The sequence below is a fragment of the Varroa destructor genome, unplaced genomic scaffold (assembly GCF_002443255.2).
Source record: "Varroa destructor unplaced genomic scaffold, Vdes_3.0 BEIS01000003.1, whole genome shotgun sequence".
NCBI classification, from domain to species: Eukaryota; Metazoa; Arthropoda; class Arachnida; order Mesostigmata; family Varroidae; genus Varroa; species Varroa destructor.
The window spans coordinates 29,692,931-29,712,032 of record NW_019211456.1 but is presented as its reverse complement, the minus strand read 5'-3'; the positions used below and the strand labels follow the sequence as shown (position 1 = coordinate 29,712,032).

The 19,102-nt window shown below is 45.7% G+C and overlaps 1 protein-coding gene and 2 long non-coding RNA genes across 4 annotated transcripts in view; 1 reads left to right on the top strand and 2 right to left on the bottom strand.

The window, feature by feature from the left end:
* Window positions 1-2,617: 2,617 nt before the first annotated feature.
* Window positions 2,618-19,102, bottom strand: part of LOC147756785 (uncharacterized) — a 35,270-nt gene continuing 18,785 nt past the window's right edge. Inside the window, exon 3 of the long non-coding RNA XR_015323251.1 lies at window positions 2,618-4,997. This is a non-coding gene — a long non-coding RNA (uncharacterized LOC147756785). The remainder of the gene's footprint in view (window positions 4,998-19,102) is intronic.
* The window catches only part of LOC147756783 (uncharacterized), a 102,094-nt gene continuing 89,456 nt past the window's right edge, over window positions 6,465-19,102 (top strand). For both annotated transcript variants that reach the window (XM_086982896.1, XM_086982897.1), the window contains exon 1: window positions 6,465-6,995. The gene's annotated coding sequence lies outside the window, so the exon portion shown is untranslated. The remainder of the gene's footprint in view (window positions 6,996-19,102) is intronic.
* LOC147756786 (uncharacterized) lies at window positions 9,884-17,230 on the bottom strand. Its single transcript, XR_015323252.1, has 4 exons — window positions 17,098-17,230; window positions 16,769-17,011; window positions 16,470-16,633; window positions 9,884-11,222 (listed from the first exon to the last, which is right to left on the bottom strand). It is a non-coding gene; the product is annotated as an uncharacterized LOC147756786 (long non-coding RNA).

Below are 19,102 nucleotides of genomic sequence, written 5' to 3'. Positions count from 1 at the left end.
TTAAACGTCGGGAGACAACAAATTTCTGTATGCCATAGATTTGGAAAAGTAAGTAGATACGTGTCGGGCTGTTTTCGACGAAAGATATAAAACATCAAATAGATATATTCAGTGTTCAGGCACTGACACTCAGAGATGATAACCTGTTAGAGAGAATTTGTTAGAATCAGATTTGGCTGATTGCAGAAAAGGACAGGTGGTTGTGGAATACAGATACACTAGTATGTTCTATAAACTATATCACTCGTGACTTTCGTTTAATTCCATCGAAAGTAATCATATCGTCGGAATTAGAAAGGAACAAAATGAAAATACGAGTTTGTTTTTTACACCAATAGCCAATGTCAACGTTGGCGAGTTTTAGTCGAGAAACTTCGTTATAAATGAAAAATGATATCCATTGTATTGGCTGGGAGTTATGAGATCATCAGAATCGGTTAGCCTTGCGTGCTGCGTAATGGATATTGAAATATATAGGCTTGTTTGCGTGTGTCGGAACGACGTTGAAGAGCACTTATGCCTCCTCAATAGCGGGGCACTCTCGAATTTCCAACTGTTTTTGCGAAAGCAGCTTGCGTTAAGTTGTTCGACGCTGTCCACTTTCAGTCCTGAAAGTTCAATACATACATCTACGCGGCATTAAGAAATGCTAACTTCTTCATATCCATATGCGGAGGAACATACCGAACGTGTAGCGAAGACGCATCTCATGTGCTGTTATCGTATAAGAAATAAAACGCTTATCCAGTTTTTTTTGCAAGGCAGCATTTGCGTGTAGACAGATACATCTGGATGTTTCCCAACTGCAGGCGTTCTCTCCGAAGCGTCTCATCGAACCGTTGCCATTTTTGGCAAATAAATAAGAAATACTGCCATTCCTCCCTGTTATTAACATCGCGTCAATATTGTAGCCCTTTGCGTAATACAATACATAGATTACTAGTTTAATCGATATATTTGTACTCAAAAGGTAGGGAAGCAGTTTCCTAACTCCTGTCCTTACCCTTGTCTTTTGCGAACACAACTACGATAGCGAAAATTTATACTGCTGCTGCTGCTACTGCTGCTGCTACCAGCACGACTGCAGATTAAGCGTGCTTGATAGATTCAATCGGCCGGGCAGTGGGGCTGGCGCGTCAGTCGGGTGCTTGACCAGCCAGTGAAATCGTCTGCAGCGGTCGGTGGCAGCGGACTTAGACATTCGCTCACGGACGTCTACACATAGATTCTCATCGTAGTCGCCGCCATTATTGCTGTCGTCGGGCAAAGGTGACGACACTATTGCCATTGCGATGTCTACGTAATCGTCACTCGAGCGGGCTTTAGATCATCTACCTTCGCCATAGAGAAATGGTTCGTGTGCTTGAAACACTTGACGATGCTAACGTGGAAGCGGCATCGACAACAACAATTTCAATTTTTAATTATTGATCAATTCCTCGAAAGAGATTGCTGTAGCCTACCGCTGGAAACTCGCCGCCAGTATAATTTAGCTAAGAGATTATAGAAAATTATATAGCTATACTGAGCTCTACGGTTGTGCTCAACAGTATTAATCTAATAACTGCTGTTTATTCGTTCCGTTTCGTAGAAAGTGTAACTAATAAACATGCTTATAAATAGCAGTAAAAACTACTAAAAGCAACAAAATAATTGGCTATATTTTTTATTGATGGCAACGTCCTTATCGCGTGCAGATTACACGCCAGATCCTGCTGACAAACCATTGCGAAGGCGGAAGTTACGGTTAGGTATAGTGCCGTGTTGTCTATACTTTTCTCAGTCCATTAAGGTTGCGTTTAATTTGCGACGTTGTCTCCCTTTTGACCGGCGATATCTTATCACAACAACATCGCTCGACACAGACGCTCGATAATGTCAGCAAATGTTTAGCAGATGATAAAAGAAAAAGGACAAACGTAGCTCAAGGCAAAAAAGTTGTTGTCGTAAAATTCGTTGATAACAATAAATAAGGATCGTGCACGGTCAATCGAACAACAATATTTTGTAGCCTAAACCTAGCTGGGCGTACCATCCATCGTAGTTTGTCGTCTTCGACCGGTACTTCTGTTTGCACATCGGACAACTATTAGTGAATTATATAATCGTTTTCAAAAGGACTATATTACCATGTCCACAAATCTCTGATTAATGATACAAATGGCGGCGGCGGCAGCGGCGGCGGCGGCAGCAGCAACCTAAAGATCTGCTGTTGCCGAAATAAGCCTACCTGACTGTTGACGTATGTTGGCGTAGATCGCACGATAACGATTATATAACAAAAAGAGTTTTTGCATTTTCATTTGTGTATGGCGCACGCGATAAGCTGCTGTGGCTCGACGTGATTCTGATGTTTGTCTGTTAAACGCGATTGGGTGTGAAAACTGATCTGTTTATCGCCGTTAGTTCTAAGCAAATCCGTGCGTGTGTCTGTAGTAAGAAGGCGACAAGAAGATTACAATGTGAAGAGAGACGAAGAGCACGAAGGATAATAATAATAATGACAATTAAAGTTAATAATGTTAGTAATAGGCACCGGTTAATGACCAGCGCCGTAAGAACGTCTCTCTTTGTTCTTACTATAACGCATTACCGCTGTTACTAATACTGTATTCAGATTGTAACGGTGATGACCGAGTACGATCGGGCTATTATCTTCCGCTGTAGTCGAATGATTGACAACACCATGAAATTGCTCATGATCATAATCATTATCTCCGTTCGTACTACTCGTTTGCTGCCATATTAAATGGTAGCGACGCAAGCCTGCAGGAGTGGAGTGACGATTGCCCGTCAAAACGATTCCCGCCACTGGTTTTAGGGCTACATCGAAGATGGAACATAGGGAGATGGACAAAATGGGGGTATGTCAAAAAGCAGTAAAATTAATAGCGCAGTACTTTGGCTAAGCGACGACAGAGCCAGCAACATGGACCGCACAGACAAGAGGAACGTGCGCGATCCTTGAAGAAAACAAACAATCCTTCCTTATTTTTTCGTCTTCTCCTCTTTTATTTTCGTTGTGGCACACTCGTTTGGTGCTTGCCGCGACCCGTTTAGGCGTGTCTCCGGGCTTGTATGAGTTTATTCGCATGCATGAACTTATGTGTCTATTACTTCGTTGCTAATCAGCGCTTTTCGTCTATTTAGGGAGAGCATGTAGGGCTGCACGTTTGAATAGTAAACAAGGAGATTTCTATAGAAGAAAAAAAACACACAACGACGCTATAATAAAAAAATTGTCGTACACTCAATTTAAGTGGAAAAACAGGTTTAGACGACGGCAACAGGCGGGATTACGGCGGTCGTTAACAAAGGCTCAATACATGGATGAATAGGTCTTAGGTAAACGAACGGTCTAGTCACTCACGTACCCCCCCCCCCCCCCTTTCCCCCTCTCCAAGCGCTCTACAAAGCTAGAGAGCTGGCGTGATTGCTGCGGCTGTGTTAATCACGAACAGATGGATCATCCTTCTGCCAGCAATGATGTTGGAAGCGAGACAAAAGTGGAGTACACACAACACATGGCCTCCGTCAATATTACCTCGAGCTTTACGGCGGAAAAAGAAGGTGACGGTGTATGTTTTTCTGTCTGCTGACGAAATCAACGATGACTAGATTTACAGAGCAGGTTATGCGTGTGAGGTTACAAATAAGCCATGGTACCTAGGAGATAATATGAACACCAACAAATATTTTTGTTTGTTAGCGTCGGCCCTGCAGGGGGGCCGCATTTGCTTGTTACACCGAAGTTGGATGCTAGATAAGACTTCCGTTACGATACTTGAAACCAATAAAACAATAGAAAACATTTTACTTCCAGTTCATTCTGTGTCGACTTTATTTTTTTGTGTAATAACAATCATAAACGTACCATTGTGCGGTTAGCAATGCATCTCGTAAAGCATCAATTCATTTTAATAAAGGAGAAATATGCCTCTAAATTGTGACTTGGGCAATTAGTGTTTTCAGAAATGGCTATTGACGCTAAAACTTATTCGAATGAAACCATACAATCATCAATGTTTATGAAATTAACTGTTAGCCAGAGTAAAAGGATTGTTCATCACAACTTGCTTTCGATAACTTGCCAAATTCGACCCGCAATGATTCATAAGGTTCTTTCTGATAACATAGTGACGACCAGCCAGTTAGGACGAACTTCAATCGATCCTAACGGGTCGACGGCCACAAGATAAAGCCTATTCGCTTGCCGCAAACGGAAACATCTAGTCAAACACAACAGCGTTTCCTTAACGCATCTCTCTAATAAAGCAAATCAGCCACATGGTTCACCCCATCAAGCAGATTCGGCTGCAAGATTCACAGCAAGCTAATTTGCGAGTGAAGAAATCCGACGGCGAAACATTAAGCCCAATCCTGGTCTTATAAACAGATGTAATAGCTTTGCCCTTTGTTGAAAGTCGTGTCCGTCCGTCACTTTCTGATAGTTTTACACTACATAGGGATCAAGCACTGCTTGCCAAACACCTAGCCTGGCCCCACGTCGTCTATGGTATCAGAACTCCTTAAGGGTGACAGAAACAGGCGCTAATTCGATCAGGACATATGTATATATGTAGCAGACCACTAACGAAAGCTAGCCCGAATCTTTTACTTATGCATTATGAATGTTGTGTTGTAGCTGGTGTTACTTTTGCGACACGCAGTTATTTGCGGATAGTTTTTCGTTTTCTGTCCAGTCAATGGTGATGCGTCATCTATTTAGCCCTATGCTATTCGTTGTGCAAGCCGCTTGAAGAGTGACGGCAGCGACTGAACTATATCATACTATGTAGACCGGCAACAATTGTTGTCGTCATCGTTGTTTTTACCGGTGCTTGAGTCAAGGTGAACACTTGCAGCGTGAGCGAGTGGCCATTGCTGACACAGTGCGATGAAGCGGGCAATTGAATCACTTCTCCGTCATGGTTAGTTTGCCGACGATCGGCGTGGGTGGGGATGATGGCGGCGGCAGTGGCCATTACGATACGAAACTAGATAAATCGGCAACAGAAAAAAAAAAAAGGGATAGAAGTCAAATTTGCATTCTACAACAGCGTCAGACGAAGCATCACTAGTTGGTTGTCTGTCTTGGCTTTCCTCAGGATTCTGCCACAGCAAAGCTTGCTGTTGTTGCAGATAATATGGCACGAGATGCTGTGACCCAGCGATGTAGCGTCATATGAGCATTGATGATATAGTGTATATAGGTGCTAAGAGACGTTATTGTACGCCGACGTTTCTTCTTTTGCCTTGTTTTTGGATGTTATGATAGAATTTAACTGAAGGGACCTACTAAGTAGTGTGTGGCCCTAGTGCGCTTCCGAAACGAATGCTGCATGTGAAGTACATGCACTGGAGGACTTTGACGAGCGAAACAGTAGTTGTTGTGACTCTTTCGAGACTTTAGCACAAGCGGAAATTTTATCCAGATCTTGTAGGCCTCCTAACATATATCCGTCGTACTGGCTTCTTAAAGGGCGGCCAAAGAGCAATTTCAAGGGCATTTGCAAGAGTATGGGATTGAACGTTCACGCGATAAAATAATTATCGGGAAATTTCAAGCGTTTCTGCTTCATAGGGCTACTTCAGATCAGTGCCTCAAACTTCAAATCAGATTGGTAAAGCAAAAGGTAGATTTGACACCTGTTCGCTCGCCGTAGCGTAAGATGATGATGGCGGTGGACAATAACACGGTCACATCGCCTCGACTTTGCAGTTAAATGAGCTCGTCTGCGAACCACCGCGATATACAGGACGTCAACGAGCAGCAACCCAATCAGTCGCTTGTGCGCGAGCACTACAAGTGATGTCGTCGAAGGGACTTTGTCATAAACGGTGTTATTTATACGACCATACAATCTGCTCAAGTTCTAACGGGCTGGGAATTATTTTTTGCTGTTCAATAGTTCCACCAGGTTGGACAAGTTAACAGTAGCCGCGTAGAAAAAAGGTCATCTTCTAGCGTGGAACGGCATGACGGTCTGCATGTTTCTCGGAAGTAAGATATGTTACGCGGCTCACCAACGAGCGAACAAAGAAAACGTAATAGAAATTAGCGACTACATACATCTATGTTTCGTTCAGATGGTGGATGGTCAGGAACTGGCTGTACTAGGAGGCAAGGTTTTTTCATGGTCTGGAGAAGTGTGTGTTTGTCGCTACAAGAGCGCCGGGGGGCTATGACTACTTATTGTTATAAGTAGTTTTATTCGAGGTTCAGAAGGGCAACAACAGATATCAATTCGGCCATGCCCCTAGATCAAAGACTAATCCATGAGCTCTCCCAACGATAGGTGCTCATTACTTGCTCTTTATGTGAGTAAACATTGAAAGTGTAAACTAATAAATTCTCCCGGTTCTGAACTTTTGGTCTTTAATATAATAGGGTCCTTTCTCGGCGTGCGATGTCGGCACTTACGAAATCGCTGTTACGTATCTCACAATCTCCCACGGGGCCGTACGCACAAGTGTACCTGACAGACTGGCCTCAGTGTCAGTAGCCTTTGATATCTATGTGTCGTATACTCGTTGCTTGTTCGCAAGCTATAAGTTGCATTTGTTGATTTGATTGCTGAAATCATACTAAGACAACTAGCTAAGTCGTTTTGCTATACGAAGCAGGCTTTGTCTGAAAGCCCCGCGTCGTGAACTGGTCACTGCGTTCACTATCGTTATTTCGCCGGTTCCGTTCTGCCCACACTCTTTTCTCTTCTGTCTGCTATAGTCGCTTACGTGACGTCAGCGGTGCCGCCGACGATGACATTGGCTTGCGGAGTTGCCCTGTGTTTTTTCCATTTTGGCATCTCCTGTACTTCCTTTTCAACTGTCCCTAGCTCATAAAAGGCCGCTTTGTCTGACAACAGCGCGCGTCGCCCCAGCTATTGCCTTGGCCACACGTGAAGAGCTAATAAGTTTCGAGCCAAGATAAACTCGTCACGCGAATCAATGGCACGGCTACATGAACGTTGCTAGGTCATTGATAGCCACAGGTATGTCATAAATGTAATTACACTGAAGCATCGCAATGCATAGTTGTGTAGGATTTTGGTTATGCCGGAATAGCAGTGGCTGGATCTAGGGATGAAATGGTACGAGGTAAACGTTTAGTTGATACGAAAAATTAAAGGGGAGCGATTGATGACTCAGTGGCTTTGTGAAGCTGTTAGCTATTACGTAGCGTTAGTGCGGTCTTTCTCGCGCTGCTTCATACTAACATATATCTTAAAGTAGTTCACAACAATTATTAGTGTATGTGACCTATAGCATCTGATACTGTTATAAATGAAGGGCTGACATTGTGAACGCCCGCCGTATTATCTAGCGCAAGCTAACTCGCTCCATTGTATTTAAACTGCTTCAAAAAACACGCGTGTGACTATTCCATAGAGAAAAAACCCGGCGACGTTTGAAGTTAACGACAGACGAAACCGCCATGTAGAGCCGCTCAGGTTGATCACGATCATTTAACAATATATCTACTTCTTTCTGCGATCGTTATCGTAACGGCAAAACTTCATCTGCAAAAACAGGATAACTATTAGGAAATTATAGTTTATTCGCCTGTATTATTATGGGAAATTATGGCTATTATACTAGAAGTGATTGTACCGCTGTGGTTGTTAATATCGGAAATGCCTACATTTAACGCAAGCGGCTCTATCAGGCAAAGGTTCTTCGCCGTAGTAACAATCTGTGCACGTCTCCCATTTGTGCCGTTACCGTCTATGTTATTGCTCACTAAGGCGATATCTGTGCATGCAATAGCCAGCCGACTGTCCATTTGCGGCACTCGATTTCGCTTGCCCGTAGGGTGTAACCTGTTTTCGGTAAAAGAACTCTTATATAAGCTTTATCAGCAACTCGGGCTTACTGGACACTCGGGTAGAATGCGATAAACAAGCCTTCTTATCTATTAGAAGATGAGAATGCTCATAGTGATATTTATAGTAGTATCTCTAGAGCACTTGTCAATTTTCTCTGCGCCATATATCTAAAAGTCATATTGGTTGGCCACCGTTACTGTTGCCCGCTGCCAAAATCAATTGTCTTGCTTCTTCTCGTTATAACTATTGTTCACTGTCGAAAGGATGAAAATCATAAGGACATCTTACATGCAATCAGAGCATATAGAAGTATTTGTTTTTGATATTTTACATCCCCAATTCAGTTGGTCGACCGGTGGGTTCGGTAGCGCCACCCGCGCGTTACATGCCACCGAATATATATGTGTGAGTGTGGGTCTGTGTGGATGTGTACAATATAAGAAAGAGACGGGCCCCGAGAAGACCAACGAAGACTAGCGAGTCCAAAAATCTATGGAGCGCTACTGCTTAATGAGCTCCATCGCTGGCGCTGCAAACCACGGCGAGACCCAACGCAGCAAGAGACGTTGCTTGCCGTTCGTTTTTCTTCGTTGTCTAGATCAGTCAGATGTTACCCCCATTAGTCCCATCAGTCAGGCTTCACAGGCTAGAAATCGTAGCAGCAACAGTGACTAGATAAAGCACATCAAGAAGCACGTCTTCTACAAGTTTGCTTGCTGCTGAATGCAGCACTCATATGCACGCAGTGAGCGCTCATATCCAGCGTAACTAGCATAATATCTTCGATACGAGATGACTAAGTTATTGTTGCGGTGCTAGGCTATTCGATCGGCCCGCCAATTTGGTCGGTCACTCCGTCGCCAGCTAACCAACCCCGAGTTGCCAGACTACCGCTGCTGCCTGAATAGTGTCCTGATTGTGCTAGTGGCAAGCCATCGTAGTTCCTAGCCTCTACCATGTAGGCAATGCGAGCGGTGGCAATGGTGATCCGCTGAAAACCACTTTCCTATTTCTACTACAACTACTGCTTGTACAAGGCGGTGAATCAAAGTAACAACGAATGATCGCGGAGCGAACGACAGGCAGCTCCTCTGCTGTAGCCGGTTTCAATAGCGACGCCGTGAGCAGTGGTCGCGACTGTTCAGAAACAGCAGCCTCAACCGTTAGTGGCGGTCGCAACTCGAAACGTTAATCGTGCGATTGCTGCTCGTTGACCGTCAGGCCCCCCCGCAGGATCGACGGAGATGCATTGGCTTAAACGAACGACGACGACGACGACGACGACGACAACGACGACGACGACGACAACAGCGCTCACGACACCAATAATTACAATGAACTGCGTCGATGACGACTACTGCTGTTCATAGAGCGATAACTACTTGCCCAAAACACGAGGAACACTGCTACGACTACGACGACAAGCCGCCGTCATTGCCACCATGTGCTGCCGCGGCGGGCAAATTGATCACAAGGCACCAACAGCCGTCGCAACTCCAAAGACGAATGAAGAAATTTTTCAACAACAAATCGGAGCTACGAACGGAGCACAGGGGCAAGGTTGTAGTGGGACGGGGGGAGACGTAGCGCTCAGGAAAGCATAAGAAATGATAAACGTCGACAGCTGAATGAAATGTGTGTTTACGTATAATCTAAAACGCTGGCCTGTTGTTATCATCGTCATCGTCACCATAGCGATTATCACTGCTTCCAGCACGATTGCCGTAGTCTTCTTCGCAGCCTATATGGTCATAGCCACTATCTGGCAAAGCGTAGCATCGCTTCTAGAAAATTAGCGTGATTTTATTATCAAGTCCTATTGTATGTATTTTTTTGCCAACGACTTTTTGTGATGGAGGCGCCACTTAGCGGTGCATCTTCGGCCACAGTGTTGTTCGAGCCGGTATTGGTAGGGCAGCTTACCGAAGCTGGCTGATGTGGTCCACTTTAATTATTCCATAATTAGCGTTGTTGAATAGTGGCAGAGCCAGTGAGAGTCCGACCATTTGTGCCTAAATACATACGCACACACATTCAAGCACAGACAATAATCATACAAATTGTATTAGCACGATTCTTTTTATTGGCGTTGTATCACTAATTACTACTGCGACGAGCAGCGTTGCGATCAACGTAATTGTTACGCTGCCGCAATGGCCGTTTGTACAGATTGCTGGGTTGATCCCTTATGAGTGCGCCTACTGCCACTCCAACAGGGAATCAAGTCCGATGAGTGTCTCCTCGATGCTGCTGATAATGCAAACATTAAAATCTAAAGAACAAAAAATAATTGTCAAGGGCTAATTACATAATTCGACGAAGTATCCGTCGTAGCAATAGTCTTTACACACATTGAATTGCGGCTACAAATGTCATGGGGGCTGTCTGTTCGTTGGAACTTGTTTGCCAATGCGAAATCGGCGAAAAACTGCCGGTGTTTTGCCGGTTTCATTTTACGAGTGCGCCGCTTTTCAACTAGTGTTGTCCTGTGTTGTATAAGATTCTTACGCTCATCTCATTCTACGTTACATACATATAACCACATCAACAGTTTTCCTTTTTCCTCTTGTTGTTATTACTAGCACAAACGGTGCTTTTTTCTTCTGATTATAGCCTCTTCTATTGTTTTGGAAGAGTTGTTAACATGGTCACTCCAGCCACTGGATTCAGTCGCCGTCGTCGTCTGTGTGCATGTGTTTATCGCTGCGGAGTTGCGATTGGCATCGTCCACGTCCCGAAAACTATATATATATACACATATATTTAGTGTATATCGCTTCAGATATGCGGCGATTTGTGTGGGTCTAGGAGACCTTGTACATATGACCCGTTAGTCTGTGTAAAGCCGTGCGTAAATGAATGGGCTTGTACCTATGGCTTCTCCGAATGTTTGTCTCTGCCCAGTCCTATTTCTGCTCGAGCATGTGCCTGCGTACGTCTGTATGTGCGTGCGTGCGTGCGTGTGTGTCTGGCTGAGTGTGTGTGTAGCGCCGTCTGTCTTAGTCCCTGTTTGTGTCCGTCCCCGCTGGTAGACGCGACTGGTTAAAGAACAGAGGGGAACATGCATGTACCCCCACCAAGGCCTAGTGGTGATGTGTCGATGGCCGTTGCCAGTAGCGAAATAACCGGCAGAGCCCATGTTGCAACTTCGGCATCTGTAGTGTGGTTAACACTACGACAGTAACAACTGTGCGGCTGTCATCCCAGTCGTCATTACAATTATCATAGCGGCAATGTTATCGACGGACGGAGGACGAACGCAAGCACCTCAAGTAGATAGAACACTCACCCTTGCATTCTCCTTCACATAGATCCAGACACACAGCGTCAGTCGTATAGCACCAATGGCTGGCTACGCTGTCAAAGCCAACGCCTTCCTCTCCGGCAACCGTCCTTAAAAGTTAAAATACCACAGGAACAACAACAACGACGACAGAGGCATTCGTAGTGGCTGCATCGACAGAAACAGCGCCATCCTTAAGTATTGTAGCAGAAGAAGTCAACATGAAACCCCTCCGGCGCTGCAGGTCGATGCCAAAGGGAATAGGCCGAAGCGAAGAGCAGACAGTGAAAGAGACAAAGCAATCATGGTGCTGGTGCCGGTGCCAGCTCAAAACAAGCAACTTCTAGCGTTGGCGATGGACAGACTGATGGCAACAGCAGCATCGCTTCTACTGACTCAGTTATTATCGACAACAACGACAGCAGCGTCAAAGCAGTAATGTCTGCTAAATCGGAATGGCAGCGGCCACAATGGCAACCATTTTTACGGCCGAATGAGTCGAACTAGGCAGAAAATTGACGAATAAAACGAGCGAACAGCGGAAACGATACACTTACCGGCAGGCAAGCATATAGATACACGCAGCAGCAGCAGCAGCAGCAGCAGCATGCTCGGGCATGCAAAGCTCGCAAAAGGGGGCGGCTCAACAAGAAGATAGATATCCATTAACTAATAGCAAAGTATCGCTACCGTCAAGAGGACGACAAGTAGATATAATCATTTTATATAATATTCCTCGCGTCCTCTTTCGAATTTATGATGCATTGGCGGCGGCGGCGGCGAATGTACCACCATTAGCCTTAAGCAACCTTACAACTGGTAGCTTAGTCAACCGGATAGCAAACAACATATAGCATCGAAGTGAAATAAATATAGCAACAGTCTACATATGCACACACTATACCTAAGCCATATAAGCACAACAGTATTAGCTCAGTATAAAAAAAGTGGAGCTGGTAGAATCTCGCGGGTGGATGGATCGATTGACCGCAGCGTCAATACATCAGCGAACCTAATACGGATGCCATTATAGCGAAATCGGTCAGAGGAGCAGCGGTAGAGGAAGATTGGCAATCAGCTAATCGGCGGCCGGCGGCCACCGACTGGCGACCAACGACCTCCATGTGTCTTGTTCTCCGGATTCTTTAACGACAACGACGACGACAACAACAACAACGATAACGATGAAATGACGAAGAAAAATCTCGACCGTCGCCGGTAGCCCCCTCCTCCTTCTCAACCTCCTGTTTGTTAATCGTGGCGGCGTTGCTGGTCCTCGCGTTTTCGTCTTTTCGCTTTTCGCTCTTTTTATCTGTTTTATAGCCCGTTCTTCTTTTTCGTGTTGCTCGTCATCGACGGCGGAGTCGCCGTCATCTCCGCCGCTGTCGCGGCCACTATCGTCCTCTATTTTTTGCTTCGACTTCTCTTTCTTCCTCGAATCATCAGCACAGTTATCGGTGCCGGTTGGCGCTGCCGCTAAGCCAACGTTGACCGGAGGCAGCAGCGGCGGCGGCAAACGAAACGCGTTGGTATCTTCTTTTTCGTCCTAGCCTTCGTCACCGCCGCGATCGTCGGTACGAAAGAACGTCGCTGTCTCTGTCCCCGATGCACTACTATTGATGTTGTTGTTAGATACTCTCTGCATGGATTCAGTTGAAAACGTGTGGCTCCGTACTAGTCCCTTAAGTTCATCTTCGACGCGCATTTCACCAGGAACATCACACTTTGGCGGTACAAGCAGCGCCAACGAGCAGTAACGAAACCAGGTCCAGCAACATCGACGTCAGTGGCAGCACCAAGGCAAGCGTAGAAATATCGACATTGTTTGTAAAAAGCGATGACGGCAACAGCGGCAGTGACAGAGTAGTGTCACTGTGACGACGGGACGGGGAGCCATCGTCCACAGCAGTAGCGTGCCAATGATATTTTTTGCTCCCGTTAGCCGAGCGGTAGTAGCCTAACTAACTCACCTGGCCGCTGCCAGGTCGACTCCCTTTAGCTCGTGCTTCTTCTTATTGTCTTTAAGCGATTACTTGTTACAGGACGAAGATGGGGTCCGCGTCGTTGTCACATTACAGCTCTCGTATAATAAATAGTAAGTTGAGATCTATTAGGTATCGTGTACGCTGTTGGTGTTGTTATTGCGCAAGTCGCGGTTTTGCTCTAAAAGATCCAGTAAAGATGAGCCGCCGCCGCCGCTGCTGTTTTTGTTGTTGCGGCGCTGCTGCTTATTGTGATCATCATGACTCCGATGATATGAGCCGCCGTTGTTGTCGGACGGTTGGGCGGCTGTTGCCCCTCCCTCTGTGCCGTTCATGTTCATTGGAAGCGAGCTGCCAGGATTTGGCTTAAGAATAGGGTGCGGCAGAAAGCGAGTGTGGAGAGCAAGGCCCATACGCGGCGATTTCGTCGCTTACACGCGACACAATTAGACAGCATTACAATGATGAGAAAGAAAGACTAAGAATCGTCACATCTTTTTTCATGCGATGGCGGCAAAGTCAATCCAAACATGACAAATGCTATCTTATCCGATCCAATTGCCGAACGGCTGTGTCTCTCCACATACCTATAAGTTTGTCTATTTGTAGCTCTTGATGATCCTCGAGCTGACAGATTCAGCCTCAAGTACAAATACATGCGCACAAAAAAGACATCTACAAATATATCGAGAGACCCACACATGCTTAGAGCTAAACACATAATAGCGCATTCAAACAGCGTTTGTTCACAGACACAACGGGCATGTCTGGCTGCCGGTACTTTGTTAAGCAAGCAAGCAACAAGCCTGAGCCCTCAGATACACAACTTCTGACAGAAAAGCAGAGATAAAGGACGCATTGCTGATTATATTTCCACCGCTCTGCTGTTGATGCTGATATCGATGACGCTACTTCGATCGGATGGTGTCGACGCTAATGCTCCTGCCTGCGAGCAACGGCAACAGTGGTAGCTAGCAATTGGTGGCGACTAAAATAGCGCTGGGCTTGCGACGGCAGCGGTCGTGACACTTGCCGTCGGGTCACAGTCGGCTTGTCGACTTTGGTAGTAGCCAGCAACGCGAGAATGATAAAACGGAGAAAGAAACAAAAACAGTAACAGCAATGACAGATGAATAGCAGGCAGCCTTGTCCTGACCGGTGACTGGCACCGGGTCGACGGCAAAGAAGCGACTCACCGGGCCAAACTGCTGAGGGTCGAGGATTGTTCGAGCAAAGCCTATGCGTCCGACACTATACAGATAATCACACAAACGTACGGCTGTATAAATCTGTATTATAGATGGATAGTTTACGATAGACCTGTCTGGTTGGTTAAGGTAAAAGGAGGAGAAAAATACGGAGTGGAATCGTGAACGTTACTAGGAAGATCGCCTGGGTGGTATTAAAATAACATCATTTTGGTTTTATAGAACGAAGGCAGGAAGGCGCGCGGCGAATTTACCCAAACAAGGGTCGAAAAAGAATTCCATTGATGCAGGGGAAAAATTTATCATCTAGAATATTGTAGTGACAAATAGAACACTACAACTAATCTCAGTTTCTGAAATGATACTGTACAAGATTGCTGATTGTGCAAGAAAGGGTCAAAAAACAAGAAGAAAGAAAGTTATCCATGAAAAGTTTTACTGATTGTGCCAAAGCGCCGCGCTAGGACCAATTAGCGTCTATCACAAAAAGAAACGGCCTAAGTCTGTCTAACTAAAAATATTTCGATCAGCTGTCTATTCGCAACGTCCCAACGTGTATTGGAATAACCCACATCGACATAAACTGACGTCTATCGGTTTTAAACCCACTGCTTCAACCCCAATAGCAGCAGCAGCAGCAGCAGCAGCAACGACGACGACAATGACGACAGCTATAATGATATCAACAGCAGCAGACGCACTGGGTCGTCAACAAGTTTTTTCCTCGGCCACCACTGCCGCCGCTGCCGTCGTCATCGGGTATTAGCACTATCCCAGGTACATACAGATAAGTGATATGGCCACTTATACATGTATGCCTGCTGCCGGTGGTGGCGCTGCTGCCGTTGTTCTATTGAAAGGGTATCATAGAAGCGACCTCCCACGGCGGCATGCCGCCGCCCAAGCGGCCCAAGTACCCGACCATTTTTCTCCCACTCTCGTTTTGCTGCCGCCCGATGTCATTCAATGTGCGTTGAATCGTCTCTGGTTTTCGCCTTTCTCCAGCTACAAATGGCGAATGTGAGCAAGCGGGCAGGTAAACCGACAAACACTTGGCTGAAGTGGCATTGATCATCATGCAAAAGGATTGATACCGTTGGGGAAAAAATTTGCTTAGGTCGACGACGGAACTGGTTGAAATCGGGGCGGCCAGGGACAACTGGGGGTGGGGGTGGGGGTCGGGTGCACGAAATAACGTGCAACAGGGTGACTAAGCCAAGTGAATGGGTCCATCCTTTGCACCGCTGTCGAACAAGCCTTTACGAGTAAAGAGACTGCCTTTTGGAGAGAGTAGTTAAATTAAGCTTCCGCTAATCGGAATTTTCTACGTCATCGTTCTGCTTTTTACTTTTCTGCTTATTATTAGTGCGGCTGAAGGAGAGACTTGCACTAGCGGCAGTAGCAGCAAATCTGGTAATCTCGGTCAACCTATTTGCCATTTAACAAAGAAAAATAAGCACTAAAAGAGAAGCATCAGTGACGAGACGACTCATTGCCACTGAGCCGGTTTACATACAATAGCTTATTGGCATGCTAGTCGGCGCCAATTTTCGTAACAAGATCAGATTTGTTCATTCGTTCACTGCTGCCTGGATTGTTAGCCTATTTTAGACAAGTCTGCCTTTAGCACGATTCGACTCTTAAGGTGAGTCTTCAAATATCGGTGACGTAATAGCGTGTGTAATGCCACATCATCACTGCGTCACAGACGAAACTGTCGATAGTCAAACAAGCCAACAGGTTTCTATAAGTGCGGTAAAATATGTTCGCTGTTTGCGGACGTAAAGGCTATTGTGTAACACGAATCAATTGCATTCTCTTCAGGGACAGGGTAATCGTGCAGCAGCTAACAGATGGACACGCCGACAACAATGAAAATGCGGACAGTCAAAAACGAACAAGTGGCAGTATTGGCTTGTTTACTAATAGCATAATTGTAATACGTAGCATTTAGCCGCGTATTAAATCTATGTGCGATTTTTGAATCGTGGCGGGCCAACAGGGTCGAAACGTGACAAACGGCGATAAGTGCAGCTGGCGCTGAACGAACGACTTGGGGACGTTGCGTACACAGGCACGCAAATGCACAAGCGATGGAACTCCGTTAAACAGTTAAGACTTATTCACAATTAGGTACGCAGAGAAAAGTTATAATTTGGATACCTACGTCGTTGTTTTCCAACTGCTTATTTCGAAGATATGCAGACTATATGTACGTAAATTACGGCCCACTGTGGTCGCGATTTACTTTTTTCGATGTGTGACGAGATGGCGATGCTCGAGACCGCGAGGATTCTAGGCGTATCAATATCGCTTCATTCCCACTCACGACTAGAAAATGATTCGTAGTTTAGAGAATAGTAGTTTCAAAAATTGGCTTGTAGACAATTTCGGTTTCGGTTGTAAACCAATAACAGGCACATACGAATAAATACGTTTGTTTACATTCAACTGTAACCTACAAACCTTATCCTGACCAGCTAGTATATATGTATATCTAGTTTTTCGTCCGGCGTCTCAGCTAACCAGCATCGCGTGTATTGGTCACCATTAATTGCTGCTATATCATAACATTACGGCTGTGGATATTGCTTGTTTGACAGCCCGCGGCGGCCGTCAGCAATAACAGCAGGACCAACGTTCGCATGAACACGTCGGCCTCCTCCGTACTAGCAATGACCAGAAACCGCATCTGGAATTAGGCAGCGTCTACGCTACCCCAACGGAAGAGAACATCAGTACCAAGAGCATAGAAAAGGTAGCGAATCGCATTCGTTAAAACTTTATACACTTACAGCGTCAACGTTGACAACGGCTACGGGGGAACATAAGCGCAATAGCGAAAGTAATTCAATGAAGAGACCGATTAACCGACGACGGAAGATAGCAGAGAGCAGTTGTCGTCGCCGTGAATGTCAATGGTGTTGAGTTACGAGAATACTACCGGCAACACCTTCACCATTTGGTCGGTCCTCTGAGTAACAGCAGCAGCAGCAGCAGCGTTGGTCCGTGCGGCTGACACCCTCTGCTTTTGCTACGCCCTTCAAAACGAGCTGATGATGGCAATCGCGTTGCTGTTGCTGCTGTTGCTAATGGGCACCTTTATTTCGGCTTTAGTTCGTGAACGATGCGGCAACGGACGATGGCAGTGGTGTTCGGTTCACTCGTACATACAGACACAGTAGAAGGAAAACTGCTGCCGCCGTTGGGCTGGTTCTTTTGCATTCCCGCTGTAGCCTTGCATTCGACTTTCAAGATAAATAGTATTGGAAGATAAATACAATGTAGAAAATGAAGTGACGTCTTTGTCACCGCCAAAAGCTGCAGTAGCAATCTGCTTTGCTGCTGTTGCTGTTGCTGTTGCTGCTGCTGCTGCTGCTGCAACACAACGATCGCCACTAGCAGTCAGCTAGAGGCAAGCACTTCGACATACACGATCATCGTCTGCATTGACACCAGCAGCAGAATCAGCATCATCAACACTGACATCCATCCATCCGAGTGCCAAGATCAGAGAAGCGCATTCGTTTGAGGAGAAACAGGAGGTAGTGGCAGCAGCTGACGGTTAGCTGCTGCGCCGTCAGGACAGGGTTGCGGCGCTTTCCGGGCTAGCTCTACAGACGGCCAGCGCGCATACTCTCACATGCACATATCAACTCAAGAGCGCGTCTCAGCGTTATTACTGTGCTTGTTATTGCCACGGACAGACTGCGCCGTACGTTGGATCCGTGGCTACACGAAACGATAAGCAAATACGTCCATCGCACCCGAGAGACGCAGTAGGCGATGTGCATAATAAGAGAACGAACGCATTGGCGTGAAGAAAAAGTGCAGCCAATGCTTAGCTTTTGATACGAAAAGCTTCACCCTATAATATTCTCCACAGTAACATCAATTGAAGTGATGGGCTATTGAACAACACGGCTTGCTTGTTACCAACCGAGATCAATATTCATAAATAATCTTCATAGCTTAAAATATTATTCAACTACAGCTCTGGAAGCGACTGGACATGACGACCAGCAACGCCATGATGATAATGTCAGTCACCTGACACGTAAACAGCCATGCTGCTTGCCTAACCGTTTAGCGGAATGAATAAATGAGTAAATAATCTGGCAACATCTGATTGAGGAAGGGTGGATTCAACAGAACAAAAAGTGACATATCATCGATGTTGCAGTTGTAGAAGTCGCTGTGGTAATGGCGATCGTAGCACGTACCCAGACCATCATCTTCATGGCTAGTGTTGACGTCATATTTTTTTCGTACCATAATCAGCGTCTTTACTGGCAACGGAGAGCAGCCCCAGTGTACATTTCCAGCTGCGAGCATTGTCGAGCGTTATTAGCATAGCACATCGATTGTGAAGGTACAATTATACTGCCACTGGGCATTCACGAATCGATGGTTTTTGTGATCGTTTCCACTACGAAACGAGTCGACCAGTACAACTGTCTTAGACTGGAGCTTTTCTCTCAGAACGCATTGTATCAGACGTTGCCTCTCGTTCGATTTACCTGGTTCTATTTATGTCTATCGTCGCTGCTGTCATACGATCAGGACGGAAAAGAAGTTCGAATAGTACCGTCGCATACTGTTTGTTTCGAGGCTAATTCGAAACCATGATTGGCGCCTAGCATAGCCGATACGAAAAATAGAACACAAAAATAAAAATGGCCATCACGAACAAAGATGTCTCGAGGTACTGGGAGCACCTTCGCTGCACCAGAGGGTCTCGTTTACTTACTATAAGATAGAACGGCCCTAAAACTATGTCGACAGTCTGTATACTACTAT